This window comes from Sminthopsis crassicaudata, chromosome X (genome assembly GCF_048593235.1).
Source record: "Sminthopsis crassicaudata isolate SCR6 chromosome X, ASM4859323v1, whole genome shotgun sequence".
Lineage (NCBI taxonomy): Eukaryota > Metazoa > Chordata > Mammalia > Dasyuromorphia > Dasyuridae > Sminthopsis > Sminthopsis crassicaudata.
The window spans coordinates 13,230,582-13,251,887 of record NC_133623.1 but is presented as its reverse complement, the minus strand read 5'-3'; the positions used below and the strand labels follow the sequence as shown (position 1 = coordinate 13,251,887).

Genomic DNA, 21,306 nt, shown 5'->3' with positions numbered 1-21,306 from the left:
TTCTGACCAAAATCATTTTCTGTTCTAAACAAGCTTGACTAACATCTTGCCTATTATTTTTGGAAAGGGGGAAAGGGGCAAGTAGCAGATTGTAAAAGTCTGATTCTTATCTATCAGGTGGGGAGAACTCCTAAATGTCCTGAGGAGAGAGTAACAAAGCTAGTCTCCAGAAATTCCAAGCTCTGTCTATAAGCTACTCATTTCTGTAACCGTTTTTGAGTTCTGACTGAACAAAGCCACCAAAATAAATTTTTTTTCTAAGACCAAAAAAAAAAACGTTTTGCTGAAATCTTGGTAAACTACTTGCGAGCGGTCTTCTTATATCCTACGGGTAGCAATCCTGTCCAAAAAGGGGAAAGGGGGTTAGTCTGCAATGTGAGCCTTCTACTTCTGGACTCATTGACTGTGGGTAAACAAGAACCTGACAAACACTCAGTTTCTTTATTTGTCCAGGGATAATAGTGGGGATAATAGTGCTCTACCTAATTAATGCTTGTTGTCTGGAAATCCATATAGAAATGGGAGTCTGGCTCTCTTGCACACTTTAGTGTATCACAAAGCTAAAAGACCAGGTTGAAGCCAAGTTGTGATGAACTGTTTAGGAACAGCCAAACAGGGCTCCCAAAGGCGCTAATGCTCATAATGATAAAACTGCACAGTCTTTGAAGGTTTATAAAGAACTTTACAGACATTTTATCACTTTATCCCCCAGCCGCATGAAGAAATTGAGCACCCAGAAACTAAGTGTCTTGTCCAGGAGAGGACTATTGAACAGTAGCCAGTAATAGGGGCAAACCTGCTGTTAAGGAATATCGTGTTAGTAGCCCTATGGAGAATGGATTGGAATAAGGAGAGGATGGAGTCAGGGAACCAAATTAGGAGTTTGTAAACATCTTCTAGATGAGAGGCATGAGGTCCTGAACTGGAATGGATGAAAAGGAGGTACTAGATGGGAGAGGTCTACGTGGAAATGGTAAGTAACCGGCTGTGGGTGGAAGTGAGAGTGAGGAAGCCAGGAGAATGTGGAGCTTGTGAGCCTGGGGCACCTGACTGGCTATAGGAAAGTTCCAAAGATGGCTCGAGGGGGCTATAACTTCTGTCTTGGATATAATGAGTTGGCTATTCCTGTGCACCAAGCCATGTAAAATGCAATAGGGAGTTGAGACAGGATTATGTTCTTGCAGGAAAGAGAAGAGTTGTCTTCCCAGAAATGACCATTAAATTCTCAGGAGCTCATGATATCACCAAGTGAGAGAGTAGAAAGAAAACAGAGAAGCTTCAGGTGTAACCACAGTTGGAGAATATGATTCAGATAATGATCAGTGATCAGGAAAGGAAGGCCCTATACCTACACACACACACACACCCTTCCAACATCACTTATTTAACATTTATATTTATTTTTATATTTACACTTTTTTGTTAGTGTTCATGTTTCAGTCATTTCTGAATCTTCATGATCCTGTTGGGGGGGGTTACTTAGCAAAGATACTGGCGTGGTTTGCAGTTTCTTTCTCAAGGTCATTTTACACATGAGGAAACTGAGGCAAAGAGCACTGACTTGCCCAGGATCATACAGCTCATGTCTGAGGCCAGATTTGAAAATTAGGGTTCTGATTTCAGGCCTGATGCTCTATTCCTTGTACCACCCATATTGACACATATTAAGTTAATTTTATGTGTAATGTATTTGTATTTTTTTTCCCTCTATAATATTATGGCTATCAATCTCCTTTGCTGGATCACCACCCATCTCATAGCCTCTAATTGCCATTATAACCCAAGGATCTCTCCTCTCACTATACTTTCTCACTTGAAATCATCAGCTCTTTTAATGATCATTTCTAGGAAGATGACCCCTTTTTATATATCTAGCCCCAGTTTCAGAGAGAGAGAGCGAGAGAATGTAAAGGAAATAAATGTACAAGGTAGGTATGTGTGTGCGCTCGCACACACAGAATGGATTGTGAGGGAGGACATTAACAATTGAGGTGATCTGAGAAGCTTCATGTAGAAAGTGGTACTTGAACTGCATCTTTAAAAAGGAAAGGTTTTGTGGCTGTTGGAGGTACAGAGGGAGTGCACTTCAAGCATGGAGAACAGCCAATACAAAGGCACAGAGATGGAAGATGAAATGCTAAGAGTGAAGAATAGAAAGGCCAGTTTGGCTGAATTGGAGAGTGTGGGTAGGACAATGATGTTCAATAAGCCTAGAAACATGATTATGAAGGCCTTTTAAAGCTAAACAGAGAAGTTTAGATTTGATCTGATGGCACTAGGTAGTCACTGGAGTTTATTCTGTGTGACTGATCCACCTTCTTTGACAGATGTGCCGTCAGTGATGTCTCTACTTTTTACATGCAAGTCTTTTGGTATAGTATGTTGCAGTTTCCTAAACCTCCACCGTTAGCCAATCAATCAAGGTATTGGGGATACCGGTAGAGCCAATTGGGGGCTATGTATAATGTATGGGCCATATAATTTGAATTCTTAGATCTCTCGGTATTTCACGAGATCACAGCCAGTTAGGTGGGCAGATAGAAGTTATAAAAAGGCAGAGCTTGATATGTTTTCAGCACCCACTGAGCAAATTTACTTTGCTCTCCACCAGTAGGAACACTAGGAATTTTTGTTCCATAAGCAAAACTTTCTGAAGGAGGTCCTTTATTATTGGTTAAGTGGAGAATAATTGCATCTTCAGCCCCCCTGCAATGCAGGGACTGCTTCTGTAATCTCTGTGTTTATGGAGAGAGAAAAATGCTCTCCATCACTTACAGAGTTTTTTTGCCTTGTTTGGACTCTTTGTGTGTGTGTGTCTGTGTGTGTGTGTGTGTGTACTTTCTTGCTTAGAAATGAAACTCTGAGTGTAAAACCTCCACAAGGAAACAGAAGTGGTCTTGAGCAAGGAGGTACCTTTTGCAAGCTAGGCTGGAAGGGATGATTTACATCAAATATAAGATGAAGACTTTGTGGGCTCCCACTTGCTAGTAAGTACTTCTCTTACTAATTGAACTTAGATAGCATCCCTGGGGCTTTTTCTCTTCTTCTTCTTCTTCTTTTTTTTTCTTCTTGTGCTATTGTTTTGTTTGTGCTTTTTTGGTTTATTTTTCCTTGTGCTGTTTTTTTGTTTTTTTTTGTTTTTTTTCTTGTGCTTTTTCACCCCTCACCCTTTAGCCGCTTCTTTTGGTAGCTCTAGTTCCATTACTTTGACATCTTTGCACACCTGCAGATTTCCCCCCCCCCTCCCCACTGCTTCCTGCCTGGCCCTCCCAGTGCTACTCTTCCCTGCAGCCCTGCTCTAGAAACCTGTGGTGCCTCTGTTGTTCTTTTGGCAATATGTATATGAACTTGGGGCATATGTGGCTGGCCCACCAAGCAGTTTGCAATGTCAGGCCCCACGTGATTCCTCTTCTTTGGGACCACAGAATTCCTCAATAACTACTGGCATTGGCTGCAAAGTGCTTTGTTGAGATGTTTATGTGGGAAGTTAGCTTCATGGCCTCGGCCTTTTTTTCCCCAAAAGCATTGTGTATTCTGCAAGGGATGGATCTGCCAGAAACAGCGATTACAGTGGGCCAGAGGGACAAAAACCGGGAGCACTTTGGGGAGATTTCTGTTGAGGGGCCGTCCTGAAACGTTATTTAAAGTCCAGCAGTTCAGGCCCAGAACAGAGACAGCTGTGTGCTGGAGAACTTCTTTTTTGCTCACTGCTCTCAGATAAAGGAATTGTTGTTTCTGCAAACTAGGAGGCTGCACTTAGAGGAAGGTAGTTTATCTTCAGTAAAAAATAAATAAATTAGGAACTGAGGAGAGTGGATTTCTCTTTCTGAATATATAGCTCACAGCTTTGGAGGTTTGTTGTTTTGGCTTTTGCCAGAAATAAAATGTTTGCTATGTTCTGATAACATTTTTATTATTTAATATTTGCAATTCATCCTTTGCTGATGAAGTTTCTTACCTTGGCACATTTTTCTTTATTCTGCTTGTTTCTTCTATTTATTTGAAACTAGTGCATACCATGCTTCACTTTTGTATTGAAATAAATGAATTCATGCATTTGCTTTCTTCACAGCATGATAGGATAACAGCTAGAATAAAAATAATCAACCTAATATTTCTTGTTGCTGGAAAATAATTATGAGACTATTACACAGAGGAAGCCATGCTTAAAATCAAGGAAGGCTTCATATTGCATTTAAAACTCAAGTGGGACCTTCAAGTATTCTGTTTAGTAGAATAATATATCGATGAACCCGTGGAGAACTAATTATGTTGTTTCACATGAATTACAAATGCAGCGTTTGGCTGCATTATTGGCTTACACATGTCTTTTACAATTAATCATCATTAAATGTTAGAATTATGAAATTTGAGGTGCAAAAATACATACTTTTAAAATAAGGGATTAAAGGAAATACCATGACTTCTCCTCGAGTTTTATAGCTGGCCTACCGGGGTTCTTCTTGTCCATTGCAAATATGATGTACGTATGTAAAAAATAGTGTTTTCTTCCCCAGCAGAGTACTTTTAAGAAAACCACATGGGTGATTGCAATTTCAGGTCTGCCCCTGTCTCCAGTACTCTTGGCTTAGCCTATGAATTTCAGAAGCAGAAATTTAATTGAGCGCCCCAATTGCTCTCCCTTTTCAAATGTCATAATAACTGATTGCTGAGGTGATCCTGTTGAGGTTTAACAGCATGATTAATATTAATTATATGTAAATTATATAATATGTTGTTATTGTTCTGTTGAGTCTTACTCCGTAACCCTGCTTGGGATTTTCTTGGCAAACATACTGGAGTAGTTTGTCATTTCCTTCTCCAGCTCATTTCACAGAAGACATCCAGATGCAAAGAGGGTCAAGTGATTTGGCCACAGTCACCCAGCTACTTAAGTGTCTAAGGCTGGATTTGAATTCAGGTCTTCCTGATTCCGGGTCCAGTCCTCGATCCACTGTGCCCCCTAACTGCCCAGAAGGATATATAGTATTCCACATACATATGTTATATGTGTGTGTGTATACACACACACACACACACACACGCACGCACGCACGCACGCCCACACACATGAAATAAATGCTGAGTATTGCACTAATTCTTAGTCCCCCAAAGTCTCAGTTCCAGTATGGAGTGGCCCTTGAGTCTGTACCCTGTGAGCAGTGGACAGCTTTGGGGCAGGCTTTTGTGAGTCAGATACTGATGCTCTTAGGAGGCGGATCAATCTGACTGACAGAAGAGCATTTATTTTAGATAAGCCTTCCTTTGTAATCTTTGGGGTGCTCTAAAATGGACATTATAATTAGGCAACACAAATAACCAGAGCACAGATTATCTTTTTCACGATTCTGCCCCTTACACCTCACATAATTCCAGTTATGTTAGAAAGTCATCAATGTTGAATTGAAAAGTAGCAGTTTTAGACATCTCATTTGGTGTGTTTTTCCATTCAAAATTTTCATGGGAAGAACTTTATTGATAGTACTAGTGATACGTGAAATTCACTACATTGGAAACCAGACTCTTCCATCTTTTCTGCAGCCTAGTTTTTCCTCCTATGTTCTCTTACTTTTTTGACATTACCATCTTTTTACTTCTCCAGACTCAAACTTAGATGAGCCATCTTTGACTCATTGCTCTCCTGCACCAGTTCCTAATCCACAGAATCATTAAATCATGCTCATTTTCCCTCTAAATGCTTCTTGCATCAGCCTCCTCCTTTATGTTCCCATTGCCACTAACTACCCTGATTGGGGCCTTTATTATCTCTCACTTTGCAGTTGCCTCCTCACTGATCTGCCTACCACAAACAGATTCTCCTTCCTTTCTCCTTTCTCCTACTCTAGTATGTTTGCCAAGAAAACCCTAAGCAGGGTTACGGCGTAAGACTCAACTGAACAACAACAACATATTATATAGTTTTCATATAATTAATATTAATTACTACTGGAGTAATCATCCTCGATCGTGTCATTTTTCTGCTCGGAAATCTTCAGAATAAAGCCTAAGTTCCTTCATCTCATAATAAGGCCGTCTGCTTTTTGATCCCTACAGGATGGACCTGCTTTATCTCCTGTTAATTTCCTTCAGGTACTCTGTGCTACAGGCAAAGTGGTCTATCAAGTATTCCCCAAACACCCCCTCCAGGGCATTTCCGAGGCATTGGAAGGAATCACAAGTTCATTGAATATAGGATGTCCTTCCATCTAACAAAGACCAAAAAGCAACTAAAATCAGGCTTGGGTCTATAATTCATTATTCTTTACTCTGATGGATTGATGATTTTTCTGGTATGATTATTTCCTGCACTGTTCTTGATCGCAGCCCCTCCATAGCTTCTGGTGCTCTGAGATTCTTAGACATGGATTCCCATAAACCTCCAGAGAAATTCTACCTAATGGCTCCCTTGCCTGCTTCTCTGACTATCTGAGAAGTATTTGCAGCAGCCCTGGCATTCTCAGCGATCTGCATGAGTGGCATTCCTAATGCTGGCCCCAGAGCACTCCAACTTTTCTAGGACTACTCCGTGGAGAGATTGAAGTCTGGCCTAGTGTACCTCCTTCTCTTGGGTGCATTCTGGTTAATGTCTTTGATGTCAGTCCTCCAGCACAAGTCATTCTTGATAAATGTACTAGCTGCACCATCCCTGCACCCATCAAATGTTGTCACAACGTACTTTGGGTTACCAACACTGATGGTCCTTTGAAATGTTCATAGCCACATGAGATCATCAGGAAAGCCTTGCTGTTGTAGAAATGGCCTTCTGTGAGCAGCTCAAATTCCTTAGAAACACTGTGCACATTCTCTCCATGTGCTCCAACTTATTCTCGGTCGTACAGTCTCTGATCCTCCTCACTTGTGGGTTCAATCTCATTTTCAAACAAACTTGTTTTATAATTGCATTGACTATTCAGCTTTAGCTATTGATAGACTAGCAATATCATTAGCTCTCCTTCACATTAATGTGGATTTCCTGAACAAAACTTTATAGTGATCTTGACTCCCATGTAATTGGTATAAAGTCATTATTAATAACAGTGTGTGATGCAATTCATTCAACAAATATTTCTGCTATGTGCCTGGTACTCTGCTACTATGCTATGGCATTGTGGCTAAGAAGGAGAAGAAGGGTAACTCTGTGTGTGTGTGTGTGTGTGTGTGTGTGTGTGTGTGTGTGTGTGTGTGTGTGTGTGTGTGATTGATATACACACACACACATTGTCTCTGCCCTCATGGGGCCTATGATCCACTGAGATAATAAGTCTTGTACAAAAGCAAAGTATCTAACCCTAACTCTAAATTCTGAGGTAGAAATTTAAATTAACAGAGCTACAAGGTTCTGTGGGAGGGAGCTCAGAGGAAAAAAGAGCTCACTTTTATCTTGTAAGATGGTGATCGTGGTGACCCAGGTTGGAATTGGCACGGAACAGTTAGGTGACTTGTGCAAGGGGACACAGTAGTACTCTTGAGAACTAGGGCTTGAACTCAGATCTTCAGCCTCAAAGACAATTGTTGTTTTCCACTGTGGGTGCCACACTGCTGCTCATTCTGGAGAAATGGGGGTTCTTTGTCCTTGCTTTCTATAAGTTCCTTGTGCTTAATCAGTATTTTGTTTCTGCAAGTGAACCTGATCCACTTTCAGAGTCCTTGAAATGTGTTTCTGACCCATAACCAAACATCTCCTTTTTTATTTGTTTGCCTAAAAGACAACATCAATTTGTTCTCCAGTCTTCAGTAGTAGCCCTCTTTGAAGCATGAGAACAGAACAGTAATTGTGTGGCTAATTGTGTGGCTCTAGTTCACTTTAATAAAGATGGGGCCTAGATATCAAGCCCTGCTAGATCATTTGGGGAGGGAGGTCTCTGGAATCTAAGGATGTGGGGACTAGAGCTTTTCCTCCTCCTGCTCTTTAAAGGAGAAAAAAATGACTAGAAGGCAAGGGAGCATGAAGGGATGAGATATCCAGGTCTGGCTAGGGCACATCTGTCATTTGCGGCCCCCCCACATACACACACACACACACACACACACACAATGCCCTAATGAACAAGTGATTGGATAAAAGATGCTTCCAAGACAAGACCTCCTTAAGTGGATGAGGCCAACCTTTAGTGTTCGTTGCTTTAAGAGTTGTACTAGTTAAGTGAAATTCATTGATTTGGCATGTAGCTCTACAGATCTCAGAGTCAGATGGGGCCTCGGAGAGCAGCTGCTGAGCAGGAGTCAAGAAGATCAGAAAGTCCATGCTGAGAAGTGTCAGGGTCTGGGTTCACTCCCAGCTTGGCCAACTTGCACTTCTGCATCCTGGACGTGTTGTTGCATTTTTCTAGCCCTCACTCGATCATTGATCCAGTGAGGATGTCAGATTAGATGATTTCAACAGTGCTGTCCAACTCGAAATCTAAGACTCTATGAACCAGGCTCCCTTGTGGTAGATAATAAGACTTAGAAGCACCAAAGAAATCAAGTATTCCCCAGGTCAGCTGGTGGCCTCTGGGTCTAACTGGTGGCACATTGGAGCCAAAACACAGGTGTCTTAATTCGCCATCTTAGACACAGTGGCTTCCCTAGCCCTCTCATCTCTAGTTGCACTGATGCTGATAATAATTTCCCCCAGTGAGATAGCTCTGAAAGGTTCACCACAAGCCTTTTGAGGCAAGTAGCCTAAGTTTTGTTGTCCCTTTTTTATGGGTTACAAAACTAAGGCATTGAAAGGGGAGAAGTGTCACAGGCAGGAGACTGACTTGGAACATGAATGCCTCAACTCTAGTGGCTCTGTTTTGGGAAAGAGGAAAGGGCTGGGCCAGAACCAAGTAGAGGCAGGAAGCAAAGCAAGGGGAAGAAGAAAATCCACGAACATAATGGAAGCAAGGCAAAAGGAGCAAATTCCTTCAAATGATTGGCCACGGTAGCCAGCTGCTTTGCTCTTCTTTGCTGTGATTGAGTAATTTGGTGGCACTGTGTGGCACTGTCCCTGGCCAGCAGTGGCCCAGTCACAAGTGGCCTCCTCACGCTGACTTTGGGGTATTCCAAACTCCCTGGGACTGATCCATGGAGAGATTGAACCCTGACCTGGCAAGGGGCTCATTCTCCACCCTCTACATATTTGACTCCTGACCCTACCACATGACAGAGAAGTTGCTGCGTCTTGATTGACTGATTGGATTATTTTCAGATTTAATTAGTTATTCTATCTGCCCTCCATGGTTTCCTTGTTTCTGTGCTTATTTTGTTTAAGAGCATGTGTTTAAGAGTACCAACTCCTCTTACCACACTAGGGATTGTACCACCCTGTGAGAGTGGGAGCGCCATAATGCAGTCCTGAAGCTGGCTGAGAAGTAAGATTGATACCCTTGGGACCCTCCTTAAAATGGAGGATGGAGGAGGAGCCCCCACCCACTGCAGTCAGCCCCGTCAGACTGCCCTCCTCTCTACTAGGCTTTGGCTCTCACTTTCACCTGTGCTAGGAGTGCTCTCCCTCCCCAACATTTGCTCGACCTGTTGAATTCCTGATCAGTCCTCTTCCAGGAAGCCTTCCTAGCTCTCAGTGGCATTTGGTTTTGTACCTCTTGAGATTCACTTCTCATTAAATAATACCTACTGTGATTGTGACAGTTGGTGTTTTCTCCCCCTGCTAGTCTGTGAGATCTGTAGGGCCCAAGATGGTATCTTCTCTAAGTCATCTTACTTAGCGTAGTGCTGCCTGCACAGTAGATGCTGAAGAAATGTTTGGTGACTTGGGAAAAAAACCAGATGACTTTACATCATTCTGCTGGCTTTACCTACTTAAACAGGTCCCTTTACTTTTCTATTCTTTTACCCATTTCTTCCAGTGGAGGGTAAAGAAATACATTGTGGCATCCATATTGCCACACCTGCCTGCACCATCCTTCCCTCTCCAGATCCTGTCTGGAATGTGTACATCCTCTGAATCTCAGTTTAACCACCACCTTTTGTATGAAGCTTTTTCTCATTCCCCATTTCATTAGTGACCTTTACCTTCAGGCTTCACATCGATGCTTTCAACCTCATTGGTACATTTATTGGTTTGTTTGCTTTCTGTTTTAACTAATTCATGCAGTATTTTATTTTTCCCCAGCTATATATATATATGCAAAAAGTTTTTCACATTTGTTTTTAAAACTTTGAGCTCCAGATTCTCACAATCCTCTCTTCTATCCCACCTCCTCTGAGAAGGCAAGCAGTTGAATCTAGGTTATACATGTGGAATCGTGTAAAACATTTCCATAATACTCATGTTGTGAAAGAAAATATAGACCCCCTACCAAAAAAAAGCTCAAGGAAAATAAAGTTTTTAAAAAATATACTTCAATCCGTATTCAGACAGCATCAGTTCTTTCTCTGCAGATGGATGGCATTTTTCATTTTAAGTCCTTCAGAGTCCTTGGATCTTTGCTTTGCTGACAATAACTGAGGCACTCCAAGCTAATCATTTGACAATATTGCTCTCACTTGGCATCGACTCATGAAAATCTTTCCAGGTTTTTCTAAGAGCACCCTCATCATTTCTTACAGAACACTATTATTCCCTTGTAATCCCATATCACAATTTCATGGGTATCCCTTTAGTTTTGAATTCTTTGCTACCAGAGGGCCTTGTTCTTTGTGTTTTCATTTTGTTTAGTTTTTTATCCCTTTTGGGATACAGATACTATACCCAAAGGGTATAGTTCCAAATCGTTTTAGAATGGTTGAATCAATTCACAACTCCACCAACAGTGCATCAATGTCTCCTTTTTTCCTACATTTCCTCCACAATTTGTCATTTTCCTTTTCTCTTTTTTTAGCCGGTCTTAGGTAGTAATACCTCAGAATTGTTTTAATTTGAACTTCTCCAATCATCTGAAAACTGTTCATATCTTTTCATTACTTATGAATTGGGAATGATTCTTTTATAAATTTGACTCGTGTGTGTGTGTGTGTGTGTGTGTGTGTGTGTGTGTGTGAGAGAGAGAGAGAGAGAGAGAGAGAGAGAGAGAGAGAAACTTGCTTTAAAATTTTTCTCACAATTACTATTGCTGTTATTTCCCTCCATTCTATCCCCCTCCCATTTATTCCTTCTATCAGCTCAGCCCCCTTTTCTTATCCCCTTATGTAGCTTCCTCCTTTTCTGTAGGGTAAGATAGATTTCTCTACCCCCCTGAATGTGTACCTTATTCCCCCTTTGAGCCAGGTCTGATAAGAGTAAGATCGCTGAGTCCGCTCACTTCCCCACCTCTTTCCTTCCATTATAAAAGCTTTTTGCTCTCTTTTATGGGAGGTAATTTACCTCATTCTACTTTTTCCTTTCCCTTTCTCCTAGTACATTTCCCTCTCACTCCTTAATTATTCTTTAGTTATCATCCTTTCATATTCAACTCATACCTTTTATAAATACTCTTTCTAGCTGCCCTAATACTCACATGCATTTATTAACGAGTGTTGTTTATTAGCCATCTATGTTTGTATCTTATCCTCCTATCAGACTGTCAGCTCTATGCCAATGCCTTCTAAATTTATCTATGGCCTGCATCTCCTCTAAACTGCATTTCTACCTACATATCCCATTGGCATCTCAAATTCATCATGTTGAAAATGGAACCCTATTTGTAGCTCCCCCTGCCTATCCCTCGTCCACAAGCTTCTCCCCACAATCTAATCTGTCCTGAATCCACAGGAATTCTTCCGTCTTCTCTTCATTCACTGTCATTCAGAGCATCATCTTCTATTGCCTAGATTCTCCAATCAGCCTTCTCATAGTTGTCTTTCTGCTTTCAGTGTCGTCCTTCTTCGATCCATTCTCCATGGAGCTGCCACACTTATTTCTAAAGCACAGACATAATGTTGCCAACCTTCTTCTGAACAATATCTGGCATCTCTTTGTTGCCCAGTCCGGAACGGAATCCTCAGCCTTCACTCTTCGTCCTCTGACCCACTAACTTTTTTGTTTTATTTCACTTTGCCCACGCTCTTGTGTCCATTCAGAACGAACTCATTCAAATTTTCCTGGGGACAGCATTCTATCTCCCACCAACCTGCATAAGAGGTTTTCTATGTTGGGTTTTTTTTGGATGCACTTTGGATTAAGAGTCACACAGTGTTAAGTGTTTAAGGCTGGATTTGAACTCAAGTGTTGCTGAAAAGACTGAAAGGCCGGGGCACCATCTGGCTGCCCCCTTCTATGTTTTTCAGGTTATATTCCTTTACCTCTTCTACCTCTTTGAATCCTTAGCTTCCTTAAAACAACAGCTCCTGATTATGGTTCCAGGGCTGGACAGGGATTGAGGCTGTTGGGGCTGGTAATGGAGGGAGGGCAAGAGGATAAACTAAAACCGGCAGAGCAAACTCCAAGAGAATTGGATTCCTGTGGACCATAAAATGACTTAGAAAACATAATCTGTGTCATAGTGTATCTTTATTTACTTTGCTCAATATTTCCCAGTTTCATTTTAATCTGGCTTGGACCCCATTCGGGAGTTTTGCTGCAACTTTGATATTTCTGGCCTCAAATGTGAAGCACAACTGAACATAGCCAAGCGTGCGACATTTTCACCAACCAGGACAGTGAAGGCCCCAACCAGAGTAGTCACTTAAGAGCTAAAGGAGTGAAGTTCCTTCTGGGTCTTTGGTCCTGAAGAAGATGTTGCTTGAGCTGGCTATGGAGAAGATCAGGACTCTCCAGAGGCAAAAGTGGGATTTGGCTTAAAAGGCTTTGTTTCCTTTACAGTAGTTGGCATTCACAGTGGATTTCAGGTTTGCGTAGATGGCCTGAAGAGAAGAGATGGAATGCCTGCTGGGGAGTCTGTTGGGAAAGACTGTTGAGTATGAGGAAGGATGGAGTTGGCTCTGTGGCTGGAAAGGTAGTATGAAGGAAAGGGTTTGAAGTGCTAAGTAGAGGGGTTTCTAGTTGTTCCTAGAGGAATTCCAGAGCCACTGGAGTTCACTGGGAAGAGTGATGCGATATGGTTGGAACTGCATTTAAGGAAATTCGTTTTCGTAGCCTTATTTATGGTAGGTGGATTGGAGAGGAGAGATACTTTGAGGCAGGAACACCGATGAATAGACAATGCACAAAGTTCTACCAAGAGGTGACAAAGACCAGAGCTAAGGTGGTGACCATGAGTGAAGAGGAGACAATTGATGTGAGACATGGAGAAGTTAAAAAAAAAAGACAAGGTCTGGCAACCAATTAGATGTATGGGGTGAATGAAAGTAGAATCTCATGAGCTTGGGTGACCTAGTGGTGTCCTTGCCAGAAGTAAGGAAAGACTTTAGGGAGAAGAAGATTAATTCTGTTTGGAGCATTTTGAGTGTTTCTATTTTACTCCATCAGGATCTCCAGTTCAAGTGGAGTAAAGGGGAAAGACTAGGTTAGATAGAGATCTGAGAGGGAGTTCCCTATAGCACTGAAATCACAAGTCTGGACATCTTCCACGTCCCCTTCTTTATCCCACCCTATCCCATGCTTTGTCTTTGTTTTTCTGTATCACACCCCCCCCTTCATTCAGGGGAATGAAGTGCTCAGATTGGGATTTTTTCAAGGATTATTGTCTACCTGGTATTCCATTAAGACCACCACGTTCCTTCTCATAGCCTAAAGCAGATTCCAAAGAAAAGTCTTGTTAAAGGCCTTATGACTGGGACAAGCCAGGGCAGCAACTCCTTGTCATGTGGTATATTTCTTAAGTGTACATTTCTCAGTAGGGCAGATATGGTTAGTTTTAGCTTGTCTCTAAGATAGTGAGATGCCTCATCCCCACCAGAGGCCCTTCAGGCTTCCTTAGAAATGAACGACTAGATTTCGAAATCCTTTTCTCCGATGAATGATGCTGCCCTTTCTGTTCTACCCCACGTCTATTTTAGCAGTAGCATCATTATGGGAGGTGACACTAGTCACGATGCTGACGACGGTGACTTTCGCCGGGGAGCAGTAACCAGTGAAAGGGCATCCATCATCAGGGAGCAGGGGAACAACCCAAGACCCAGCAACCATATTATCAAAGGCACCACTGGGCTGGAATCACAATCATGTATTCTAGACAGGGTACATTTCACACTGTTACCCTGTCTAGACCTTCATCCCTTCTAAAAACAAGTGGTGGTTAATAATCCCCTTCTTTGAGTAAGCTACAGTCTTGGAGCTTGCAATATAGATCCCAGTACCTTCAGAGCTTCTGGAAATGATTTGGATGGCTTGTAAAGAATAAGCATATGCAGTGCTTAAAAAGGAAAGGTCAATTCTGCCACAGTGACTGCTGAAGCATAATGTGGCAAATGAGGGCTTTTTTTTTTTTTTTTTTTTAAACTCATCCATCTGGGAACATTCGGACTTACCTTTTCAAGAAGTTGCAAGATTTTATATCTGTTGTGTCCTGACTGAATGAATAACAGGCTAAAGCTGACTTTACAGCTATACCAACTTATTGAAAATGCCAAATATTTTGTATAAAAAATGGTAATAGGCAGTTTTAGCTGGCAGCAGATCTCACTTGTCAGTGCCCTTCCTGATTATTATGATCTAAGCTGGCTGTTAAACTTGAAAACTGATATATCTCCATTTCTCTGAAGTTCATTGTTATCTCAGGGATTGGATTGTTCCAGTTAGGGGTTAGCTTTCTCTAGGTGTGGGATTTGGCCTAAAAGGCTTTGTTTCCTTTACAGTAGTTGGCAATCACAGTTTTTGGTTTGCTTTAGAATGGATCACTTTAAAATTGCAGTATGTGCCTCTCCCAGAAGATATAATAAGAATGAAACATGAGCAGGTGGTCAACCTGCTTATTGGTTTGACTGTTCATAATTTTAAGGAAGCCAATGTTTTTTATTGGGTTTCCCTTGCCTATTGCAGGTAAATGAAATATTTAATGATTTCTGTAATTTCAGCATTCCCCAATAATCCAAATCATTTAGTCTAATTCCAATAAGGACTACCCAAAGAGGTCTGTCGCCTCTCTACTCAAAAACCTTTAGTGGTTCCCCATTATATACTCTATTAAAGCTATATTCTTAAACTTAGCTTTCTAAGATCAAAATCTTGCCCCTTCTTGAAGGTCCAGCTTTCTGAAAGTCATTTTCAAAGGCTCTTCCAAAGTCTTTGTGACTTCTGTAATCTGTATCATTCATACTGTAAGATTTGTGTGCATGTTATCCCTTTCTAAGTCCATTGTAAGCTCCTGGAGAGCAGGGACCTACATAGTGTATATCGATATTTATATTACTTAGCACCAATAGGAAAAAAGGACTTAATTTTAATATGCTCTGCCATCATCATGTAATTTAGATAACCAGATCTTCTGCATAATTAAAAGGGTTTTTAGTTTATTGAAAAAAAAATCAACAAAGAGTTCCATTACAATAAAGAGAAATTTCATAACAGTACTTGGTCTTATTGTAGCTTACATTCATGATGACAAGTTAACTTTCCTATCCAAAAGAGTTATGAATTCTCTAGTTTTCTGGATTTGGAAAGATTTATAAAATCGTGCCATTTTAACGAGAGGACAGACAGCTATAATCAGTCAATCAATAAGCATTTATAAAGGGCCTGCTACATGTCAGGCACCATTCTAGATATCAGAGATCACAATCCAATTGCCCCTGCTCTCAAGGAGCTTTCATTTTGTCAATAGAGACCACACATACTGCGTGAACATATGGTGAATAAATGCCAAATGCATCCAAGAGACTTGAGGGTGTGGACAGCTCTCTATAAAAGATAATGCTCAAGCTTTGCCTGGAAAGAAGTAAGGGCTTCTCCAAGTCTTCTGCTAGGGGAAAGAGTACGTGGCAGACATAGGGACAGCCAGGACAGAGGTGAGAGCTAGTTTGCTGAACCAGAGGAAATATGAAGGGAAGGAATGGATAATTCGGTTATTGGGGACACTCTGTAAAGGTGATATAATGGGAGGAGTTCCCATTTGATCCTCGAAGCAATAGAGAAAGAATCATTGCAGCTGATTGAACAGGGGAATGACATAAGCAGGCCTAACCTTAAAGAAACTCACTGTGGTTGCTGTGTGTCTGATGGACTGGAGGACGGGGAGAGGAATGAAGAGCCTCTTACGGTAGTCCAGGCTAGAAGTGATGAACTTCAAAACTAAAGCAGTGGCTGTGAAAGTAGATGGAATCCCTTTTTAATGTTTATAAAAGTCATTGTTGCACTTTAGAGACTTGAATAGTATTAGGACAGCTCCTTCCTCCTAAGGTTGTTTCTCCTAGCTCTTTATGTTTGTTTGGCAGTTTACACTTAGCAGAAGAGTTTACCCTCCTTTCTTTCTAAAGTATACAAAGCAGGTATGCGACTTGAGATATTTGATGAAACCGATGGTTGGTGATGACGAAGTTACTTGGCCAAAGTCACACAGCTAGAAGGGGGCTGTGCCACTAGGTAGTCAGAAGTGCTGGCATTGCTTGGGCCCTGTCTTATTTGAATTGAGTGAATGCGATCTTGCTAGAAGACAGCCAGTCTATTTCAACTTTTTGTTCTCTGCCCTTTCTTGCAAACCAGTTTCCTCAGCTGGGGATTGCCCTTCCTTTCTTCCTTGTGAAGACTGATGCTTGTTCCAGCGAGGGCTTAAAATGCAGCAACCCTGAGGATCCAAATTATAAATGAAGGGAATTAAAACATAATACTGTATGTATTGATTGCTTTGAGTTCCCTGACCTTTGTCAGAACTAATGAGATTACGTATCTGGCGTAGAGAACAGATAGAAATTATAATAGACTCCTCTGATTTCCATGGTTAGAAATTCTATAAAAAAGCATAAGGATGCCTGCAAACCTAGACGCCTTGTCTCTTTCATTGCATTTCTTCTCTCCCACCCCACTCCGGTTTAGGGTTTAATAAAATGTTGAAGGCATTTGGGGCCTTGAAGTGACAGAAACAAAGCTCTGTTAACTGTGGTTTTGTCCTTGGATGCAATTGTTTCTTATCTAACAGAGTTGGACTCCCAGGGCTAAAACTCCTCTTCAGAAGGGTCCAGCTTGCTGGGTAATTAGTGAAAAGCATCACCTTTGAAAACTAATTGGGGCCAAGGTCCTGTTTCTTTTCTGTGCAGCTTTCCATTGTACATATTGAAACCAATTAGTCCTTTAGGGCATCCAAATGAGAAAGGCCCTTTCCAGTTCTATGAACTCTGTTCCCTAAGGGATGTGTGAAATCATCTGGGGCAAATCCCCAGGCATTTATTAAGTCTCTCTCCGGAAGCATCCAAAAGAAGATAGAGGCAGCACCCTTTTCCTTAGGGAGCTTCAAGTCTTAATGGGAAGCCAAGATTTACACAGATGAAACAATTCTAGAGCGCCAGAGTAGAGGTCACCATCCACATGTGGGACTCTAAGGTGGCTTGCCGCTCTAAAGTGAGAAAATCTCTGCAATGTCATTGGAAATGCATTGAGAAAGTCAGAAAAGGAAAAAAAAAAGATTAGGAGACAGCTTCCTAAGTGATGGATTGGAAGTCATCAGACCTGAATTCAAATCTTCACTCTTCCACTTACCGATGGTGTGACCCTGAGCAAATCACCTTAGTTTTCTTATCTGTAAAAATAAATAAATTAATAAAGATGAGGGAGTGAGGCTGACTGGCCTCCAAGCCCCCTGCAAGTTCTGAATCTTTGCTCTCATGATCAAGGTAGGTAGGGAAAAGCTAGAAAGGCTTCTTGGAAGAAGTTGACTGGTTTGTATATTTTCAGATCACTTCATTTGAATGTGGCCTTGATTTTCCTCTTTATACTAATTTGCAGTAACTCAGATCTGGTCACACAGCGATGCTGCATGGCGGCAGGGAGAGCACAGTGCAGTAGAAAATGGACTTGGGTCCCAGTGCTGGCAGGATACACACAAGTCACATCCCCTTCAGGAGCTGAGGAGCTTATCTCTTTGAGCCCCTCAGGGGTGAGGACTGCCTTTAGCCTTTCTTTGTATCCCCAGTGCTCAGCACCAGGCCTGGCTTAAGGTGGGTGTTCCATAAATGGTTATTGACTGACTTTTCAATCCTCAAAGGATTGCTGTGAGGAAAGCATTTCAGTTCATAGAATTAGTGTTGGAAATCATCTGAAAGGTCTTCTCTCCCTTGTACCTGGATTTGATTGTAGACCAGCCCCTTTTTAATCTGTATCCCCTTTCTTTGTGCTCTGGACACGCCTTAACAAAATTCAGTCAATAAACATTTATTAAGCACCTATTATCTGGCAAGGTGATAAGAAGTGGAGATACTAAGTGGCAAAAGACAGGTTCTATCCATGAGAAGCTCAGAGTCTAATGCACAAGGTCCTGAATGATGAGTGTGATGGGCAAAGAGAAACTGGAGCATCCATAAGATTGTTCCCTGGGACAACCATGGAAAAGGCTCTGATAGAGACCCCTCGCTTGCTAGCTATCTGCTCTCTGAACGTATTTACTGTTCCTGGCAACTGTTGTATCTCTACATTTTATCAGCAACCTCTTCTCCTAAATAAACCTTTTGCCAAAGAGGATATAGCGAGTGGGACATCTTCACATTCCTGACCCCTAACATTTGCTGCTCTCCTAAAGCATGTCATCTGAGGGCCCTACATCAGCCACATACAAAGGGGGAAACAACATGCAAATATAGATGCACAAACAAGCTAGAGATGGAAGAAACAGAAAATGAGGAAGAGAGAGCAGTTCTACATGGCTGGAGAAAGCTTCCTCCAGAAGATGGGATTTTAGTTGGGAAGTGCCAGAAGCTAGTGTGAGAGCATTCCAGGCATAGGAACAGCCAGAGACCATCTCGAGAGCTGAAAGATGGAGTGTCTTAGGCCTAAAAGTGCCAAGGAGGCTGGTTGCTGGATAGAAAAGTGACAGGAAATAAGGGGTTAAGAAAACTGGGGGGAGAGGAGATTTAGGAGATGTGCACAGGGATGTTAGTTTAGGAAGAGCTTTGAATGTCTACCAGAGGATTTTGTATTTGTTCCTGGAAGTTATAGGTAGCCACTCAATGGGTATTCCCGTAAATAAGAATGCTAGAACTTGGTAGAGGAGAAGTAAAAGGAAATGACCAATGGAAATGTATATAGGAGGAAGGAAATGTGCATCCAGGTATGTGTGTGTGTATACATAAAAATATGTACATACTCCCATACCCATTTTATTTTCCAGTGGGGAAAATTGCAATGACAGGCTTCTTGGGCTATTTCTCCATCCTCATTTCCTTTTGGGAACTTGTAAAGTTCCCAAAAGGCAGATATCAAGAAATATGTCCTTGTCTCCCTTCTAATTGGTCCAGATGAGGAAACTGAGAATGCACTCGATGGTGGTTATGGAGAAGATGTAAGAAGGGTGATAGCCCTCCCATCTTGGGCACATTACTTCTGCCCTTCAGTGTCTCCTTCCAGGCTTCTTTTTTCAACTTGACAAATCCTCTTCAGGTGCTTAGAATGCTCTAGGAAGACAGTGTGCTAGGTCCTGTGAAAATCAGGGCAGGGTAGTCTTGCTTTCAAAGAGCCTCCATTCTAAAAAGGACCAAGGCACTATTTTTTTTTTAAAGCCAGTACAGAGGCATTGAGGAGATAGGGAACTTACATCTAGTGTATGATGGGAGGAAGTAGGCAGAGCACCACAGTAGACACTTGAAGAGGCACCATGATTCGGGGTGACAGAAATGGGCAAGCTGCCCATTCTAGACCTGGGAATGGTCTGGAAAGTTTTTGTTTTCACTTCAGTGGAGTGGCAGATCCCTGCCACCATCAGAAAAATACAGGGACTGATTCTGTGAAGCATAATGTTTTAAGCTTCTTGTATGAGATCTCAGTTGACTCAAATTTTGTTCGTTGCTGTTCAGTTATTTTCCAGTCACGTCTGACTCTGTGATCCTATTTAGTTTTCCTAACAAAGATTCTGGAGTGGGTTGCCATTTACAGATGAGGAAACTGAGGTGCTCAGGTTTAAGTAACTTCTCCAGGGTCACACAGCTAGGAAGTATTTGAAGACAAATTGGAACTCAGATCTTCCAAACTCTAGGCCTTGCACTCCATCCACTGTACCACTTACCTACCTTTCTTATTGTTTCATTAATACAACCTCCCCCTCAAAAAAATTAAGCACTTCTATGATTTCCTCTGAAACCTACACATGTTATTCCATCAAACACAAGAAATTGGGAGAAATCAGCATCATTTGTCTAACTGGGGAGCTCAGTCTTGTTCTTTGGACCCCTCCAGTGGTTACCCCTAAGCTGTCCCTGAAAGAGCGCTTGGCTGTGCCAGAAGGACTGAGCTGAGAACATCGATGTAAGCTTTGGGGGGATTCCCTTGAGTGTCTACCTCTCAGAGACAAAGGCTTAGGTTTTGGCTTATGATAAAGAATAAACAGAGACTGGGGATGGGCAGTAATTGTGTAGATGCTCAGCTTTTTTTAACAAATGCCCAGGATTTACTGTCGACTCCATGATCTGTAGGTTTTGCTCTTATTAAATTACCAGCAGAGGCTAGTCTTGCTGATTTACAGCGAGCCTAGGCCCCAGGCTGCCTCTTCCCCACCTGTGACAGCCAGGTCTCTGCGCCCTCTCCCCCTGCATCAGACATAGCAGGTGCCCAATTGGAATGGATTTGAGATTCACCAGTCTATTTTAGCCATTGCTAATTGCATTCTAGAGACTTTATATGGTTTTTAAAGGTCAGTGAGAGAAGGGGGGGATTTAAAAAGCTCTTTACCTTTCAAGAGAAAATGGCCAATTTTTTTTCTCCTGCCACCTTCATTGTTTCCTGCTTCCCTGGACGTTCCAGGGGCTCATGCCTCAGACCCCACCCCCCCCAACGAAAGCCGCCAGAGCCGAGCATGACGCAGCCGTGTGGGAAGGGGGCTCTGACGCCATACCACTTTCTAATCCTCCTGAATGATGACTTGTACTTCCCAGGCCCCAGAGGATTTTCAATTGCTTTCCAAATCTAAATAAATGATTTGGAGATTATTTGCCATTTTGAATTAACCATGCCTCTGTTCCTCTCCATTAGCGTAGATCATTGAGAGTTGACTCTATGTTCCATGTAAAATCTAAAAAGAACTGAAGGTGGTGATTTATGGCCCGCAGCCTGCCTGCTTCCCACCAGGCGGGAGGGTGAGGAAGACCGGGAATTCTTCTTGTCGATGGTCACATTGTCAGACATCTAAGGCAGCCTACCCGCTCTGGGTGCAAGTTTGAACAACAACAAAAAAAAAAAACCCAATGTGCCCCTTCCATTGGGAGGAGGAATTTCCTCACCTGTGATTTCACAGGGCCACCAAAAAAGGTAGCTATCCCGAAATTCCATCTCGGGGCCTCCCTGGGAGCCTAGCTCCCGGTCACAGT

At 42.0% G+C, this 21,306-nt stretch overlaps 1 protein-coding gene across 5 annotated transcripts in view; it reads left to right on the top strand.

Moving 5' to 3' along the window:
- DIAPH2 (diaphanous related formin 2) overlaps positions 1-21,306 on the top strand; it is an 865,016-nt gene that overhangs the window by 752,679 nt on the left and 91,031 nt on the right. The window lies entirely within an intron of this gene.